The sequence below is a fragment of the Alexandromys fortis genome, unplaced genomic scaffold (genome assembly GCF_014885135.2).
Source record: "Alexandromys fortis isolate MF-2015 unplaced genomic scaffold, M_Fortis_MF-2015_v1.1 scaffold_29, whole genome shotgun sequence".
In the NCBI taxonomy this organism is placed as follows: Eukaryota; Metazoa; Chordata; class Mammalia; order Rodentia; family Cricetidae; genus Alexandromys; species Alexandromys fortis.
The window spans coordinates 14,737,989-14,757,611 of NW_026067891.1; the positions used below are offsets into that span (position 1 = coordinate 14,737,989).

At 38.8% G+C, this 19,623-nt stretch overlaps 1 pseudogene; it reads left to right on the forward strand.

Annotated features, from left to right (window-relative positions):
* The first annotated feature begins 10,896 nt into the window (after positions 1-10,896).
* On the forward strand, positions 10,897-11,403 carry LOC126498162 (60S ribosomal protein L21-like; annotated as a pseudogene).
* Positions 11,404-19,623: the final 8,220 nt, after the last annotated feature.

The following is a 19,623-nucleotide window of genomic DNA, read 5'->3' on the forward strand; positions in this document are numbered from 1 at the left end:
GATCTTAGAGAAGCTAAATAAGAAGGAGAACCCAAAGAAAAACATATAGGCTTCCTCCTGAATATTAACGTTCATCAGGCGATGAAAGGAGACAGAGACGGAGACCCACATTGGAGCACCGGACTGAAATCTCAAGGTCCAAATCAGGAGCAGAAGGAGAGAGAACACGAGCAAGGAACTCAGGACCGCAAGGGGGGCACCCACACACTGAGACAATGGGGATGTTCTATCGGGAACTCACCAAGGCCAGCTGGCCTGGGTCTGAAAAAGCCTGGGTTAAAACTGGTCTCGCTGAACATAGAGTCTATGATTTTTAATGTTTCTCAAGTTCTGTGGTAAAATAATAAAAACATTAATAATAATCAAATTTTATTGAATATTACACATGGTAGAACTTTCTATGATTGATTGCTGTAAGTTGCCTCCATAAGGAACTCTCTCCATCATTGTAGAAGATCATGAAACAGGCTAAGGGAGGTTAGGATGATCAAAGGTGTACTGTGAAGTGGTCATACAAGTTTCAAGCCTTCATAACCCAATTCACTGCCTTGGGCTTCAGATAAGAGTCAATCTTGAGTTTTAACCTTGGTTTTTAGTCTTACGACCTTGAAAAGCTTTGCCCTTTTATAAAAAATGGGGGGTATAATAACAGCTACTCTTTAACTTGAGTATAGACTTGTAGGACTGAGTTGATGCCCCAAATACAGTCTGAAGATTTCTCACCCAGATTTGCTTATTCCCCACAATGCTCAATCTTTTTGTGGAAAGACAGCTTCACCACTGCAGGAAAGAGCTATCCGATCAGAATGCAGAGAAAAGATTAAAAGTCAGACTTCAAGGGAACCAGGATATAAGTAGTTATTTGTAGAAAACAGTGTTGAATCAGAGCACATTTTTCTGTCCTCGAGTATAAGAAAAGATTTCTAAGAAGCAGTAAGTAGCTGGATTGGGCCTTTTCTGAAAAGGGGCTTCCATCCTTCCCATCTGCCTATCTTTTTGCAGTAAGGGAGAGGAAGACTGCAAAAATTCAATGGAAGTTCTTAGATACAGACAAAGAGGAGCCATTGCCCCAACTCCAGCTCAGTACACATCTCTGCAGTGGTAGCTGAGTTCCAGAGGTCTGAAACCACCTTCAGCAGTGTTTGTTCCCAAGAAGCATTAGTAGTTACAGAGAGACCCTGTGCCGAGAAATCAGAACATAACTAAGAATACCACAGAAGCCCTTTCAATCAGGACAAATGGGGCAGACAGTGACTCACAGTGACCTTCCAGTAGGCCACAACTTATCTTGCATCCACCAGTATCAACAGATGAACCACATCTGTTTGGAGATGCCTACGGTTTCGCTCACTCTGGGACTCCTAGCGCTCAGACTCAACAGCATGGTGGGACGCAAATGGATGAAAACTTGTCTTCTGCTATTCAACAAACTGGGAGTTCAAAACAATGAGCTAAAAGAAAGAGGGTTATGTTGACACTCTTATCCACTTGAATTTGTGACTTGGAATCAAGACAACTGCATATATGAAGCAGCCCACCTGACCCCAGCACGGGTTTGCTATGTTGCCCTACTTGCACTGGTATAACTTCCTCTCCCTATCACATGCCCCTTATCGGTCCTCATGTCTACTTAATAACAATATGGGAAGGTGAAATACATCTGCTTTCCACTCTGCACCCACAAAAATCTTCTATCTAGTTCCTAGAGTGAAAAATCACTTTTCTCTCTTCCCACCTGCAGACGCTGGTTAATATGGATGAAAATGAAATAGTCAACTAGAGAAGACTTTATCCTAGAATTCAGCCCACTGTGTATCTATCTGTTCATTTGTTAATCAGATTGTTTACTTAGTGACCTCCAGACTCCACCAGAACAGATGGAAAAGAAAACCAACAAGAGTCATGCTTTGCAAACCTCACAGAACGGACACATCACCTAGGGATCTCGTTAAAATGGAGCCTCTGATTCAAAGGTCTAGGAAGAAGCCCTGGGCTCTACAGGCCTAACAAGCTCCCAGCTGCTATAATCCTGGTGATTCCAGAACCACACCAAGGCTCCAGTTAGACATGCTAGCTTCAAATCTTGAGTCTGACTCTCAGTAACCGTGTGACCTTGGGGTAGGCTAATTAACATTTTTTGAGCTTCCATGTCATCATTTGTGAGAAGAAAATACATGACTTCTTACTGAAAGTTTGTATAGGTGATGATTAAAGATAATTCAACAGAGTTATGGCATGTCATGGGCATTCAGCAAGCAGTAGGGAGAGTGACTGGCCAGCATGGCCTCATTACTGCTTAATATGGTGGTGTACCTTTATACCAGTCCCTGAGTGACAGTATGTGAAAAGACAATAGCTTTGGATGGCAGCCACCTGTGAGGATTATATGGAGGTGTTAGACTCGTCTGCTACACCAGCTTTGGGACATCTTACTGTCAAAATGGACTCTGCCCACTGCCTGGGATGGTGCCCTTCTCTATGATCTTCTGAGTTTCTGCCCCAACTCAGGAGTCATCTTTATTCACTGTATATTGCAATTAGAATGGAGAGTAATTCCCAGGTAGATCCACCCCTATATGGAAGCCTTAGTGTCTCTCTGTGAAGTTCCCAGAGTTGGTGGCAGCTTTGCAGGATCTAACTATGGAAATTATATATCAGCTGCTAGAAATTAGATTATATTTTATTATGTGGAGGACAAAGGAAAGATGACAACAACCAAGGGCTTGGTGGAAGAGACATGGATGCATCAGACTGAGATTCAGAAATGAAGCAGCTACTCTGAAAGTTTGCCTTATCAGCCTTAAGGAGCCAAAGAGGACAGCGATCCAGCTATCTATCCCTGCTGGCTCTCACTTCTGGGAGGCAAGCAAGGCTCTGAAAACAAGCTACCCCTCACTGAGGACCTCCAGACTCAGATCAAGATTTACCCTTCTGACATACAGTACAAATAAACAGATGGAACCAAAACAAAAATTAGTACAAGATCCAGGAGCAGATGGTTGCAAATAGAGTACTTCCTTTTCAGGTAACAACTTGCCTGTGGATAGTAGTCACCCATGTTTTACAGATGAGGAAAGTAAATTTCAAAACTCAAATTCCTTTAAGACTTGACTGTGTGGAATAGTCAGAAAATGACAGTTAGCTAGCTTCAGCTTTGCAGGATCTAACTATGGAAATTATATATCAGCTGCTAGAAATTAGATTATATTTTATTATGTGGAGGACAAAGGAAAGATGACAACAACCAAGGGCTTGGTGGAAGAGACATGGGTGCATCAGACTGAGATTCAGAAATGAAGTCCCATCCCACTAGCAAATCTTATTCTATTATACAACCACTAGAGACCACTCAAGATGAACTCATGACCACTAAAAGGTTCTGCTCCTGTTGGTTTTAGCTGTCAACTTGAAATAAACTAGAGGCAACTGGGAAGGGGAACTCTCAGTTGAGAAATTGGGCAGATCAGATTGGCCTGTGGTTATATCTCTGGGGCATTGTCTTCTTTGATGATTGATGTGGGATGGCCTAGCTCCCTCTGGGCAGCACCATCCCTAGACAGTTGGGCCTGGGCTGTATAAGAAAACTGGCTGAGCTTAGGCTTTGGAACATGAGTCAGAGACCAACCCAGTAACAGCATTCCTCCACGGCTTCTGCTTCAGTTCCTGCCCTGACTTCTTTCAGTGAAATATGGTGACCCAGAAGAATGTGTTGACATAAACCCTTCCTCCCCTAAGCTGCTTTTGATCATGGAGTTTACCACAACAACAGAAAGACAACTAGAATAGGTTCCAAACAGAAACTTGAAATGTAAACCTCTGATATGCTCATGTACATAAAGGCTGTCCTTCCCTCCATACTGGGTACAACACTAACTAGATCAGAATCTTCCCTTTCTGCCTCTATCCCCTCCACTATTCAAACCACAGCAGTCCTCACAAAAATCCTTTGTGGAACTAGCCTTGTATTACAGTAACTGAGAACATCTTTAACAGGTAAGAGTGAACGAAAAGTTTACCAAAAGAAAATAAAAACAGAGACTTAAATAGATACTGTATCCTCGTGTGTATTGCAACATGATTCCCAATAGCCAAACAGCGGAAACCATCCAAATGCTTATCCATTTGTGAGTGATAAAAAAAAAAAAAAAGCATATGCAGTCAGTAGAATGGCGCGATTAGAAGGTGTGGCTTTGCTGGAGTAGATGTGGCCTTGCTGGAGGAAGTGTGTCACTGTGGGAGTTTGCTTTGAGGTCTCCTACACTCAAGATATGCTAGTTTCACAGTTTACTTCCTATTGCCTGTGGATCAAGATGTAGAACACTCAGCTCCTTCAGCACCTTGTCTGCCTGGATACTGCCATGTCCCACCATGATGATAATGGACTAAACCTCTGAAAATTGTAAGCCACCCCAATTAAATGTTTTCATTTTAAAAGTTGTTGTGGTCCAAATGGATGAAACTAGAAAAAAACATTTTGAGTGAGGTAGTCCAGACCCAGAAAGACAAACATGGTATGTACTCACTCATAAGTGAGTATTAAATGTAAGGCAAAGGATATCCAGGCTATAAACCACAACCCCAGAGAAGATAGATAAAAAGGGAGACCCTAAGAGAGACACATGGAGGGCCCCAGGAAGAAAAATAGTTAAGATCTCCTGAGTCAACTGGGAGGAAGAAGATAGGATGGAAGGTCTGGGGATGGGGACATGAGAGATCTAGAAGACCAATTTAGGGGAGGGATGGAAAAGGAGAACAATGAAAGAGATATTTTGACAGAGGAGCCATTATGGGGTTAGGGAGAAACCTGGCATTGGAGCAATTCTCAGGAATCCACAAGGATGATCCCAGCTAAGACTCCTAGCATTATGGAGAAGGTGTCTGAAATGGCCTTCTCCCTTAATCAGATTAGTGACTACCCTAATTGTCATCATAGAACCTACATTCAGTAACTGATGGAAACAGATTCAGTGATCCACAGCAAGCACTGGGCTGAGCTACTAGAGTTCGGTTGAAGAGAGGGAGGAGGGATCATATGAACAAGTAGGGTCAAGAGCATGATGGGAAACCCATAGAGACAGCTGACCCAAGCTAGTGGGAGCTTATGGATTATGGATTGACATCTGGGAACCTGCAAGGGATGGAACTAGACCCTCTGAATGTGGGCGATAGCTGTGGCTTAATCTGTTGTAGGAGGGGGACTGGCTGGCAGTGGCACCATGACCTATCCCACATGCATGAACTGGTTTTTAATAGCCCATTTTCTATGGTGGGATACCCTGTTCAACCTTGATAAGGGGTGTGACAGGAGCTTGGTCCTACCTCAAGTTGGCATGCCAAACTTTGTTGACTTCCCAAGGAATACCTTACTCTCTCTGAAGAGTGGATGAGAGTGGGAAGGGGAAGGAGGTAGTCCAGACCCAGAAAGACAAACATGGGATTAATGAGGTTAATATGTAAAATGTAAAGCAAATTTTTCTAATAAAAAATTCAGAAAAGAGTTGCTGTGGTCATGGTGTCTCTTCACAGCAACATAAATCCTAACTAAGACAAATGGTAAAATAAAATTGTATGAAAATGGCCATTTCAATCATTTCTAAGCTCAGTGTCATCATGCATGTTTGCCAAAACCATTGTCTGTAGAAACCTTCACTGAAATTATGTACTCTCTGCAATAACTGCTAACTCTCATATGACTCAGTCCTTGATAACCACATTCCACTTTCTGTGTCTATAAATTTGACAAGTCTAGGTACTTCATCAAGCAGACTCAATGCTTATCCCTCTTTTATAGCTTATTTCCCTTAGCATAATGTCCTTTAGCTTCTTCCATACTATATCATACATCAGAATTCCATACCTTTTTATGATAGACTAACATTCTACTGACAAGGTATGCTTTTTCTTTATCCACTCACAGATGGATATGTTTGGATTGTTTCCACCGTTTGGGAAACTGCTGGGAATCACACTGCTATATACATGAGTATAGAGAATCTATTTAAGTATCTCCTTTCATTTTCTAGGGCATAAACAAGAGGCAGAGTTGCTGAGTCATGCTGCATTTTACATTCCAGTCAGTGAGGCACATTGATTTCAGCTTGCCCAGATCCTTACCAATAATTATTTTCAAAGTTGTTTTTATAATAGCTGCTTCCATTTACATATTGGATGTTCTCCAAAGACCTGTATATTAAAGTCTTGGTACTCAGAATCATTCTGTCAGAATGTGCTGCAAATGTTAGGTAAGACCTAGTCAGAGGTCTTTGGGTCATTGGTGGTATTATTGCAAAGATTTTGGAACCCTGATCCCTTTCTGTTCCTCCCTGAATCTGCCATGTATTCTTGCCTTACCATGCTTCCTTTCTGTGGGCTCAAAGCAGCAGAAACTAACCAATCAGGTTCTGGAGCTTCCCAACCTGTGAGCAGAAGTAAATCATTTCTATTTACAAATTGATTATTTTGGTGTTATATTAGATTAGCAGAAAGACTAACTAACACAGTGACCATGGTGATGTGTGAAAAGGCATCAGGATTTATTGCATTTTCTTGGTTTCTAGTCAAAATAAACTTCCTTTCATTTTTTCCATTTGTATGTTTTCTTTGGGGAAAGTTTATTCAAATGTTCTATAAGTTAATTAATTAATTAATTAACTCTGTGTGTGTGTGTGTGTGTGTGTTGTCTGTGTGGTCATGTACATGCAACAGCACATATGTGGAAGTTAGAGGACAATTTTCAGAAACGAGTTCTTGCCTTCTGTATTAATCCATGCTAGTTGATACAAGTGTTTCCAGTCAATTCTTCTACCACCGTGTGCCATCTTATAACAAGAAGTGCTGGAATTACAGATCCACAGAATTACACCACAACATCTCGCTTTTTGCATGGGTTCTGGGGATTGACTTCAGGTCATCAGATTTACCCATTAATCTTCTAAGTTGTTTTTTATATATTTTTGAGTTATGTTGTTTCTTTTGTTCTTTGGCGATATGATTTATTTATAAATCCTGAATATTAATAACTTGTAAGATATATAGTTGCAAGAATTTCTCTATTTTGTGTATTATTTTTTTAAAATGTAATTGTCACAATGTTTGTGCACATTTATGGGGCACAGTGCAAGGTTTCAACACATATATTCATTATATAATAGTGAAGTCAGGATTTTTGACCTATCCCTTCAACCATGTAACATTGCTTTGTGGCAAGAACATTCAAAATTTTTTCCAAAACAGGCATGGTGACTTTTACCTATAATCTGAGCACTTGGGAGGCTGAGGTAGGAGAACTAGCATGAGTTTAAGGCCAACCTGTTTTTATGTCAAGTACCTGGCAAGTCTAAAACATACAGCAAGAGCCTTTCTCAGAAAAGCAAATCCTTTCCTCTAGCTCTCTTGAGATATACAATGTTATGTGTTGAACGTAAGACCTTCTGCATGTTCAGCATGCAGTCTGCTGCTGAGCTGCACCCACCCTTCACAACGCATCATGACCAGTGAAATGCCTTTTCATCGACTCATACTATCTTTGATCCACTCATATTTTTAACTTTGAGGAAGTCCAATTTATATTTTTCTTTTGTTGCCTGTGCCTTTGATGTTGTATCCAAGGTACATTGCCAAATCCACTGTCATTAAATCTGTTTGGTTTTCTCAAAGTTTCACTTCTCATATTTATGTCTGTGTTCATTTTGAGTGAATTTTTGCATACAATATGACTTTAAGGTCCAACCCCAGATTTTCTTAGTACTGTTGGTTCAAAAGACTGTCCTTTCACTATTACATGGTGCTGGCAACCATTGTACAAGTCATAAGTGAGTTCCTACTTCTAGGTTCTCTTTCCCCTTCCATCAGTCTGCATATGTCTTTATGACATTACTATGTCATTTTACATTTTCTAATTTATTGTGCATGTATACAACATGGTATAGTACATGCACAGAGGTTAAAAGACAACTTTGGGGAATTGGTTCTCTCCTTCTGTGATAAGGATACGAGTAGTCAAAATCAGGTTATCAGGCACACGGATAAAGCCATCTTGCCAACTCTACTATGCTTTTTCAATATACAAGTTTCAATATGAGAAACTATGAGTTCTCCATCTTTGTTTCCCAGAATCTGCATGAGTCTTAGCATAGGCTTATATATTTCTGTGAAAGAAATTTGTTAATTTCCTGAAGCTCTGATAAAGTACTCTGACAAAAACAATTTAGAAAAGAAAGCATTTATTTAGCTCTCAGGTCAAGGTTACACTCCCTCCTGGTAGGGCTGTCACAGTGGTGGGATGCTGAAACAGCAGACTGAATCTGCATTCAGGAAGAAGACAGCAACAGGGGCTCCTAGCGACCTAGCTTCCTCCTTTTTATATAGTGCAGGACAGATGCCTAGAGAAAATAAAGTCTTCCCTCTCAACTAATATTCCCTCAATAACATGCCCTAGTCTAAATAACTCCTAATGGTATGGCTGAAGGCTTATCTTGTAGGTGATTACTGACCCTCTAAAGTTGATAATCAGTGCTAATTATGATAGATGTCACTGGGATTTTGGATAAAAAAATTGAACCTGTAGACAACATTAGACAATACTGATATTCTCACAATTAAGGATTTCAATCCATGAACACTTGCTTGTGTCTTGTTTAATTACTTTTAGCAACATTTTGCTGGTTTCTAGGTACACATTTTTTATCTCTTTTGCTCAATTTGCTCCTAAGAATTTTTTTTGACGGAATTATAAATGGAATTATTTTCTTAATTTCCTTTTCATATTGTTCATTGGGAAACACTTGATTTTTTTTGTTGTTGTTGATCTTCTGTCCTGCAACTTTAATGAATTTCTAACAGGTTTTAAGAACAGTATTAGTTCTAACAACTTTATTGGGTTTTTTGGTGGAATCATTAGTGTTTTCTGCATAAAAGATCATATTATTTGAGAACAGAGATAATTTTACTGTCTCTTTCCAGTATAGATGGATCTTATTTCCTGTTCTCACCTAATTGTTCTGTCCTAAAAATCTAGTGCTTCAGTAAATAATGGGTGAGTATTCTTGATTGTGGAGGGAAAGTTTCAGTCTTTCACCACTGTGTATGATGCTAGATGAAGTCAGAGACATTTTCAATATGCTGAGAAGCAAGTGCATTAATTTTATAAAACTATTTTTAGTTATAACAACAGGAACAGTCAATAAGCACTCTGTATATATGCCAGGCTGTTGCCTGAGTTCTAATTGGTTTTAATAATAAAAACCTGAAGCCAGTATTGGGGAAAATGCTAAAAATTCTTTTTTTTTTTTTTTTTTTTTTTTTTTTTGGTTTTTTTNTTTTTTTTTTTTTTTTTGGTTTTTCGAGACAGGGTTTCTCTGTGGTTTTGGAACCTGTTCTGGAACTAGCTCTGTAGACCAGGCTGGTCTCGAACTCACAGAGATCCGCCTGCCTCTGCCTCCCGAGTGCTGGGATTAAAGGCGTGCGCCACCACCGCCCGGCAAATGCTAAAAATTCTGAGAGAGAAAGGAGCAAGTCGCAGCCAACTTTCACCTTGCTAACTCCTCAGCCCAAAAGGAGCTGAACTACTGTATCTTCCTATCTTATATTCCTCTTTCCACCCAGCCATATCACTTCCTGTTTATATGTATAGACCTCCAAACCTCCATGGTTAACTAGTGGCTAGCTCAAGCCCTCTGATCTTCAGGCAAGTTTTATTTGTTTGAGTACAAACAAGATATCATCATATTTCCCCTTTTTGTTTAAAATAAATATATGCAATAAGTACAATAACTATATACAATCGATATAGGCAATAAATGCATCAGCAATTCTAATCCAATTGCAATTGAATAATTCAGAGAAAATATTTTATGTCTATCCTATCTTGATATGTCCAAAAAGTTGTATCTAATTCACTTTCTATTCTAACTTGCATTACCAAAACTATCTTTTAATATCTCTCAGTCTTATATATACTCTACACCTCTTTAGTGAATTTCTTTTCTGAATCTGGTAACACTGAAAACTATAACTAAAACTATAAAGTCTTCAACTCAATCAGAGACCTGAGAGGGAAATAATATTACCTGAGTAAGCAGGAAGTACAAGCAAGGAGCTTTAAAAAATGTGAAATATGAGAGAAACATCTGGATTTCTGGACGGTCACCTAAGGTTCCTCTACAAATGTTGGGGCATCATATTTAGCCTACAGGCCTAGCATATCTGACAGATTTTTCTGTGAAGCAGGATATTATGAAGGGCTGTCCTACCTTGTCTTGGCAAAGTTCTACAGTCCTTTTCTTTGTGTTATGTTTGTCCAGTTTGGACAGCATACTGTCAGCAGTCAAGGCAAGGGCACTTTCTTGCCCAGTGACTTACTTTGGCCACACAGAAGGTAAACTCTGTATGGAGTTTCTTTGGTGCCCATCATCTTTTCTGAAGTAGATTGGTGCTGCCAGGAATAGACATGTATCATTGTTGTAAAAAAAAAAAAATGAAGAGAACCTATATCATAAAAACATCTTAAATGCCATATTCTGTAGACCTCTGAAGTGTTTGAATATGACTTGTCTACCTAAAATATATCTCTGTTTGACCTTGAAGACATACCTAATACAACTAAAAGTTTGATTGTAATGACTAACTACTAACTTGCATTTCTTTATATCTTAATTAGTTGATAATAACAACTTTCATGGACTAGAAATTTGCATTACATTGTTAAATGAGCTGAATAAGTACTATACCTTAAACAAGATTAAAAATGTATGGTCTGTATTTTTAATTAATCTCAAATTTGTATCAATAAACATAGATGCACATCAATGTAAAATATTTAAAACAAATAGTTGCTTTTTTGTTTAAAAGTAGATTCAAGGGTAGCCATCTTTCAGTAACTCGCCAAAATGACAAAACACAAAGGGAAAGAGGATGGGCACTCGCTATATGTTCTCTAGGCCCTTTAGGAAACATGGAGTTGTTCCTTTGGCCACGTACATGTGAATCTACAAGAAGGGCAATAATGTAGACATCAAGAGAATGGGCACTGTTCAAAAAGGAATGCCCCATAAATGTTACCATGGTAAAACCGGAAGAGTCTACAATGTCACCCAGCATGCTGTGGGCATCATTGTAAACAAGCAAGTTAAGGGCAAGATTCTTGCCAAGAGAATTCATGTGCGGATTAAACACATCAAGCACTCGAAGAGCAGAGACAGCTTCCTGAAGTGGGTGAAGGAGAACAACCAGAAGAAAAAGAAAGCCAAAGAGAAGGGTACCTGGGTTCAGCTGAAGCACCAGCCTGCTCCACCCAGAGAAGCACACTTCATGAGGACTAATGGGAAGGAGCCTGAGCTGTTAAAGCCCATTCCCTATGAATTCATGGCCTTATGTGCAAAAAGAAATAAAAGACCTGGACTGTAAATGTTTTTTCTAAAAATAAAAAAGTAGATTCAATAATCTACCTTTTATCCTATTTCTATATCCTTCCTTTTCTTTTTCAGAGGAACTCAATAATATACATTTATATCTTATTAAATTTGTATCCCCTCTTTTTCTCAAAACAAGAACTCTGAATCCAATCCCTTTTGTTTATCTATTTTCTTGACCATTACCAATAATAACTTATAACCAACCACTCTAAACAGTGGCAAATATCCATAATGCAATGAAACTCAAAAACCACCCACCTCACCTTTTGGGAATGTGGGTGTCGTGTTCTTAAAGTTACTTCCTGCTGTCTGGGGGCAGCAGCATCTTTAAGGAACCTTGAAAAGAAAAAGTTGGGTTAACTTTCAAGTCCCGGGAGAGGTAGTTGTATCATTTGTTGTCCAGTCTCTATGTAATGGGAAAGTGTAGGGCCAGTCTCACCTCCTGGCTAGAATAGTCTGTGTGGCTGGATCATCTCAGCTAGACACCTCGAAATTGTCCCAAGTAGTTTGTATTCCAAAGTCAATCTTTAGGTGGTATTTGTCAGCTTGGTTGCATTATCACAGTCTTGGTGGAATCATCATTATGAGGCCCCATCCTCCTTTTTGAGACTTCAAAGGTTACTGGAAGGCATGGTCTTGGTTCACTGCAGAAAACATAAACATTTTAAGAGTAGCTCTCAAAGAGATTGAAGGATCAATATTTCTTATATATATCCAAAATACAAAAACTTAATTCCTAGTTACCTGATAGAGACTCAAACTAAAAATCATATACAGGAAGCTAGATGAAGACTTTTTCTAGAATTTAGTATACTATATGACCATTAATATCATGACAAAAAAATTCTTATTTTGGAAAGCAAAGAAAAAAGGGGAGTATACTGGTGAAATAATACTCTTGTACACTGTAAAGCTTTGTCACTTGTATTGGCTTAATAAAATGCTGATCGGCAAGTAGCCAGGCAGGAAGTATAAGTGGGGCAACCAGACTAGGAGAATTCTGGGAAGAGGAAAGGCAGAGATGCAACTGCAGGTCAGATACAGAGGAAGCAGGTTGAGAATGCCTTACAGAGAAAAGGTACCGAGCCATGTGGCTAAACATAGTTAAAAATTATGGGTTAATTTAAGTTTTAAGAGCTAGTTAATAATAAGTCTAAGCTAATAAGGCCAAACAGTTTATAATTAATATAAGTCTCTGTGTATTTATTTGGAACTGAATGGGTGTGGGACCAGGTGGCACAGAAACTTCCATCTACATATATGCATCCATGGAAGCTAGAAGTCAACTTTGGTTGTTTTCTTTTTTCTTCTCTCTGTCTGTTTTCCTTCCTTCCTTTCTGCTTTTCCTCCTTTTTTTTTCTTTCTTTTGTAAGGCAGCATCCCTTATTTGGTTTTAGCTCATCAATTAAGTTAGGCTAACTGACCAATAAAACCTGGGCACTTCCTGTCTTTCTCCACCTCCCAAATACATGTTTACAGAAACATACCACTAATGATGGATCTTTTTAAATTAATGTTCTGGGAATTGTTTTCAATGTTTCAATTGTTTTCAAACATCTTATTGAATATTCCTACTCTCCAGAATGCATCAAAAACTGTGGTGAAGCCAATAAAATCACAGTATACACTTAGAGCAGTGTACCCACTGTATCAAGTTAAATATATCTTTGGTGATTGCATATGTGTTCTTTATATGACTGACACTGGTCACAGTGACAATTGCACAACTCAGCAAATAGAAACATCAAGTTAGAGTTGTACAAGCTGTACAAGTTCTAACTGGTCCTAATAATAAAAACCCAAAGACAGATATCAGGTAACATGCTAAAAGATCTGAGAAAGCCATAGTCAACTCATATCCTGCTGACTCTTCAGCTGAAAAGAAGCTGAACTTCTATCTCCTCCCACCTTATATTCCTCTATCCACCCAATCATATCACTTACTGATTTTCTGTGTAGACCTCCAGACTGCTATGGTTAACTAGTGGCTTGTTTGGACCTCTGATCTTCAGGCAAGCTTTATTTGTTAGAGTACAAACAAGATATTGCCACACACATATGCACATGTGCACATGCATATATGCAAACATATATACATATTACACACAAACAGAGCAAATACATATTAACAACTAGACTCAAAAAGACAAATATCACATTTTGTGGGAACAAATGTTGGTCTAGGTTATAAAAATAGAAAGGGGACCATGAGGTAGAAAGAGAAAGGAACTGGTATGTGGAGAGTAATAGTACACACATAATATAAAAATGGAAAAGTTATACCAGTAGTACATGAGGACAAGTGGGATGGGGGATAGGATACAGATGTTTATCAGGAGGATGTATCCCCCACAAAAAAAAGAAAGTATGTACGAAAATGCCATAAGGAAATCAGTTATACTCTATGCTAATTAAAGAAAAGTTAGGGGCTGGGAGATAGTTTTATCTATAAAGTTCTTGTCAAATGAGCATAAACACACCAAACCTGCTTCCAAAGACCCGTGTAAAACAGCTAGGTATTGCAACAAGAACTTGGAGTCCCAACCTTATGAAAAGAAGACAGCTGTATCTCCACAGATCAATAGACAACTAGTATAGCCTGTCAAGTTCTAGAGTCAATGAGAGACCCTGACTGAACAAAAATTAGGTAGAGGATGATACTCAAAGACAATGGTCATCACTTTCTGGCTTATATACACACTTACACAAACACACACACACACACACAAAGACAGGGACAGAAAGAAAGAGACATAGGGACAGACAAAGACAGAATCAGAAACAGACAAATAGACACACACACACACATATATATATATACATTCATATACACATACATACAAAATTAAAATAACTAAATGAACAAGTCCACAAAAAATGATGTGTAGGATTGGATTAGATGGGGTTAGTTTGACTCAGTGGTTGACATGGAATGAGAATTTCATACATATAGATATATTCAACTATTACTCAATGATTTTCAGGAGCCTACAGCTTGTGCTTCAGGTCACAGAGATTCCCTCTGTTGCCTGTTTTGATGTCTCTGTTTTCCCTCTCTGATCTCCACATGCAGATCCATTTCAGTTCATTTGAAAAGCTGTACTTCTAGTGTCCTAACAATAGGACTAGGCCCATCCATGTGCCTTGAAAGTTTCCAGAAAAACCACACTGGTTTTCTCTGCACTGTATGTTCTAATCTCTTGTCCCTGAGATTTCAGTGACAAAGATATATCACATTTTCCTATGCAATGGGCTTGAATTATCCCAGGGATAATGAAAAGGTATTTTTCATCTTTAAGTGTTAATGAATATAAATGGGATTCACAGCCCATTTCTTTGCTCTGTTCCCTTTCAGAAATGAAATAATAGAAAACTTCCAGTGGCAAGGGAAATAAGAGGGGTCCCTCATTCAGTTTCCCCACTCAAGAACTCCAAGAATAGGAAGAACTTCAGAAAGCCCAGTGTCTTTCCTTTTGCCCAACTGCTCAAAACCTCTATAAGTAACAATTAGTTGATTCATCTCATGTTAAAAGATACTTAGATTCAAGAAGCTGAAAACCAACAAACTTCCTTCAGAGAATTAAGATTCAGAGAAATCAATATTTAAACTACTTTTCCAAAAGGAACACCCTTCTTTCTTTTTGTGCTGATTTTCCTCACATTAGTCATAAACAATCCTTCTCTTTCTCTCTACTCATACTATGTTCCACATTATATTAATCATAGGATCAAGAAAGCTATTTCTCTCTGTCATAGACATATTAGTAAGTGCACCCACAGTATTGATAATGGCTACAAATAGTCATTGGAAATGAAAAATGCAGTGTATGTATATTCAATAAAATGCCATGCAGTCTCAAAAAGGAAAGATGCTATGGTGTCTCAAAACTCCTGTGGTTTATGAAAAGTATGATTGATCCTGAGGACATAATACAAAGTGAAAAGATAAATATTGCATGACCACGTTGCTTTTTTGTGTCCAAAATGTCAAATGCATAAAAACAGAGAGTAGAATAGTGGTGACCAAACCTGAGGGTGGGGAAGTTGGGGTGGGTGGAGATAAAGGGTTGTTCTTCAGAAGTAATATGAAGACATATCTTTAATAATGAGGTAACTACTATTAACTATTGTTGTTTGTCTGTCTGTGGCTGTGTGAAAAAAACACTGACCAAAACCAACTTGGAGAGGAAAGGGAAAAGGCTTTATTTAATTTTTAAGTTTCATATGGATTTGAGCTACCCTTTTTTTTCTTTTTCTTTTTTTCTTTCTTTTCTTTTCCCTGTAGCCAAGACAGTTTGTCTGGAACTCAGAGATCCACCTACCTCTGCCTTAAGAGTTCTGTGATTAATGATGTGTGTTACTACAACCCAGCAGCTACTTTCCCGTGCAGACCAGGAGCCCCTTTCCTAAGGGTGACACCACCCTTAATTAACTGAACCCTCCTATATCAATGATAAAATCAAGAAAATGCATCACAGGCCAATCTAATAGAGGCAGGTCCTCAGTTGAGATTCCTTCTTTCCAGGCATGTGTAAGCTCATGCAGTTGACAAAAGCTAACCAGAACTATAACCATCAATTAAATATGTGAAATGCTGAGAGTATGTTTTAAATGTTTTTACTGCCCAAAGTGACAAGTCTGTGAGGGTAACCAATACTTTATTAACTTGATTTTGCATTCCTACCACAATCTACACAGCAATAGAGAAATGACTATGTGACGTCTTCAAGCTAATAAAATATAACCGGAAGTGATGCATGTACTTCTTGGAGGAGTCAGAAAGCTGCTAACCATGTCCTCTTTTCTTGCTGCATACATGGTGGATATCTTGTGTCTTCATCCCCGTATTATAATGGTGAGCAAGACCCCGCTGCCTGCTCATATCAGACAAATGTCAGAACATGAAGTAGACTTTTGTTGTTGTAAACCATTTATGAAATGTTTGTACAACACAGCCTAGTTTGTCCTGAAAGATACATTTAGCTCAGAGTTCTGAAGACTTATCAGACTTAGTAAGAGGAGAAAACATGTATGGGCACAAGTAACAGAATACAGCTGGCCCTGGAACAGAAAAGAGCTTGAGTTTGAGTCATTAGAAAACTATGGGGATTGGGTGGGGGGGTCTAATCTGTAATTAATATAAAAGGGGGGAGTGGGTGAGGGAATTAACATAAAGGGGAGGGAGCTGGTGAGGAAAGTAACATAAAGGGAAATATATTAATTAACTCTAAATCAGACATCTGTTTTCCCACAGTTTTATAAACTAGAGATTTGAGATTAAGTGTCAATATGGTCAGTTCTGGTGAGGGCTCCCTCTCTGGATTACATACAGCAGCTTCACTGTGTCCTCACATGATAGAGGAAGAAATTTCTATCACATCCTTCTCTTAGATTCATCATCATTTCATCATCCTCCTTTTTCTTCCTCTGACATAGTCCTATAAGTAGGGTCCCACACTTAATGACCTAATGTCTGCCTGAAATGTCTTTTCCAACTTTTAGTTGCAGTGGGGAGACACACCTGAGTCCATATTAACAGTGAAAGATAAGTCTGAGGAGACACAAAGACATGTCATGACTGGTTTCTTGCTGTGGAAACTCCTTCAGCCAATAGCCTTAAATATACCAGCCCTCTTGGGTGTGGTCTCTTATACTATAAATGCAGGCATAAAACTTGTGTGCTCTCTTTCAGCTGCCTGAATCTGTTCCTGTTCCCTGTTCCTGCAGAGGGCTGTGATCTGTGAGTCTACTCCTGAATAAAAAATCCTTTATTATACTCAATCCTCACCTAGTTTGGAATTACTTTATAGCATCCACCTTCATCTGGCACCCAACATGGGGCCTGTACATTGCCAAACATTGGGTGTCACTTTATATGCAGAGACCACTTGTTTGTTTCCTGGCTGCCCGGACCTGAAATAATCACATAAAAACTATATTAATTGCAATACTGTTTTGCCAATAGCTTAACCCTATTTCTAGCTAGTTCTTACAACTTAAATTAAGCCATTTCTATTATTTTATATTTTGCTATGAGGCTTGTGGTTTACCAGTAAGGTTCTGGCCAATGGCTCATGTCTTTCTCCTTTGGTGGCTGCTTGGAGTCTCCCTGACTCTGCCTACTCTCTATATATCTTTTATATATTTTTTTCCAGCCTGGCTATATTCTGTTAAGTCATTGGCCAAATGCAGCTTTTTTATTAACCAATGGCAATAAATACATTCATAGCTTACAGAGGAGAATCCCACATCAGTCTCTGAAGTCATTTTCAGACCTTAGGATTTTATCCTGAGGGCAATGGTGTTCAGTGATGGTTTTTAAGACAAAGAGCATATAGGGAGGTTTGTTTTTAGTCTGATACTCAAATGCTACTACTACCTGTTATTTATTCATCCATCAGATGGCACCTGATTTATGAACCACCACAGATTGCTTGTAGCCTGACCATTGGTATGGGAGGTCCTTCTTTCTATGTGACACTGGGAACATTACCTGGTAAGCCACAGCCATGTAGTGATACATAGATTAACAGAAATTGGTTAAATTAATATGTAAGAGTTAGCCAATAAGAATCTAGAGCTAATGGGCTAAGCAGTGATTTAATTAATACAGTTTCTGCATGATTGTTTTGGTGCTGAACAGTCAGGAACCAACAAGTGGCCTCCTTACTTACTTACTTACTCATAGACCATGAGCCCTAGGGTGCACCTGTCTGTGCCAGGAGCAAGCAGTCCTTGCGGAGTGGGGAAGTTTTAGAAGCTCCCCAAGGGCTCCTGTTCTTCCCTCAGAACATGGCCTGTATGAGGTAGGATTGTGCTTCCTTGTCAGAACAGTGAACAGTAAGTGAGTAAGCCCTCCTATAAATAGGTTAAAATTTGACTGTCTCCATACACAGGGCAGTCTGGGTGTTGAAATAGGAGCGGCAGGGCTGCGTCCCCGGCACCCGGCCACCCGCATGGCTAGATTATGCCTGAAATAATTACACAGAAACTGTATTCTATTAAACACTGCCTGGCCCGGCTAGTTCCAGCTTCTTATTGGCTAGCTCTTACATATTGTTCTAACCCATTTCTAATATTCTATGTAGCCCATGAGCTGGCTTACCAGGGAGGATCTTAACCTGTGTCTGTCTGGAGCAGAAGAATCATGGCGACTCCTTGACTAAGCTTCTTTTTCCCAGAATTCTCTTCTGTTTTCTCCACCCACCTAAGGGTGGGCCTATCAAGGGGCCTAGGCAGTTTCTTTATTAATAAGAAATCACTCCCACATCATTTCCCCTTTTTCTGTTTAAACAAAAAAGAAAGGCTTTAACTTTAACATAGTAAAATTACATATAACAAAACAGTTATCAAGTAAGAATTACAGTTACAATATATATATCTATTTTATCTCTTATCATAACTAAGGAAAACTATAACTATTCATTCTTCAACTCCATCAAAGACTCCAGAAGGATATAATAATACCTAAATAAACAAGAAATAAGAAAACTCTAGAAATGACAGAGACATCTCGCTGCCTGGACAGTCACCCAAAGTTCTTCGGTACCGTTGGGGCATCCATCTTCAGCCTTCAGGCCCATAATATCCATCAGACATTTTCAAGAAGCAGGAAATTCCAAAGACAGTTCAGTCATTTTTTGCTGTGTCCTGCAGAATGTCTCGCAGACTCTTTCATGAATCAGGAACCCCGAAAGACCATCTCAACTTTAGGCAAGTTCAGCAGTCCTTTCTCTGTGGGTTCTTTGTGTCCAGTTTATGCAACAATCCAGGCAAGAGCAGTTTCTTGCCCAAATGACTATCCAACTCCATAAGGATCTTCTTCGATGCCCATCTTCCTCTCGAAGTAGCTGGTGCTGCCAGGAGCAGACATGTCTCATTGTCATGAAAAGCCCTAAATTATTAAAACATTTAAAATGCCATATTCTGCAGTCTTTGAAAGATATGAAGAATGCCTATCTAATTGAAATATATCTCTATATATCTAGAAAATCTAATTAACATGACTACAAGCTTAACTATTAGCCATGATTATCCATTAACAACCTATATTTCCTAATTATACATTACATTTTTAAATGAACTACACAATCACAATACCTTAATCAAGATCAAAAATACATATACATATAACAAAATTGACCTTAAAATCCATACCAACGCAAATTATTCATATCTATATCATATCCCCATTTAAATGTAAAAGAACATT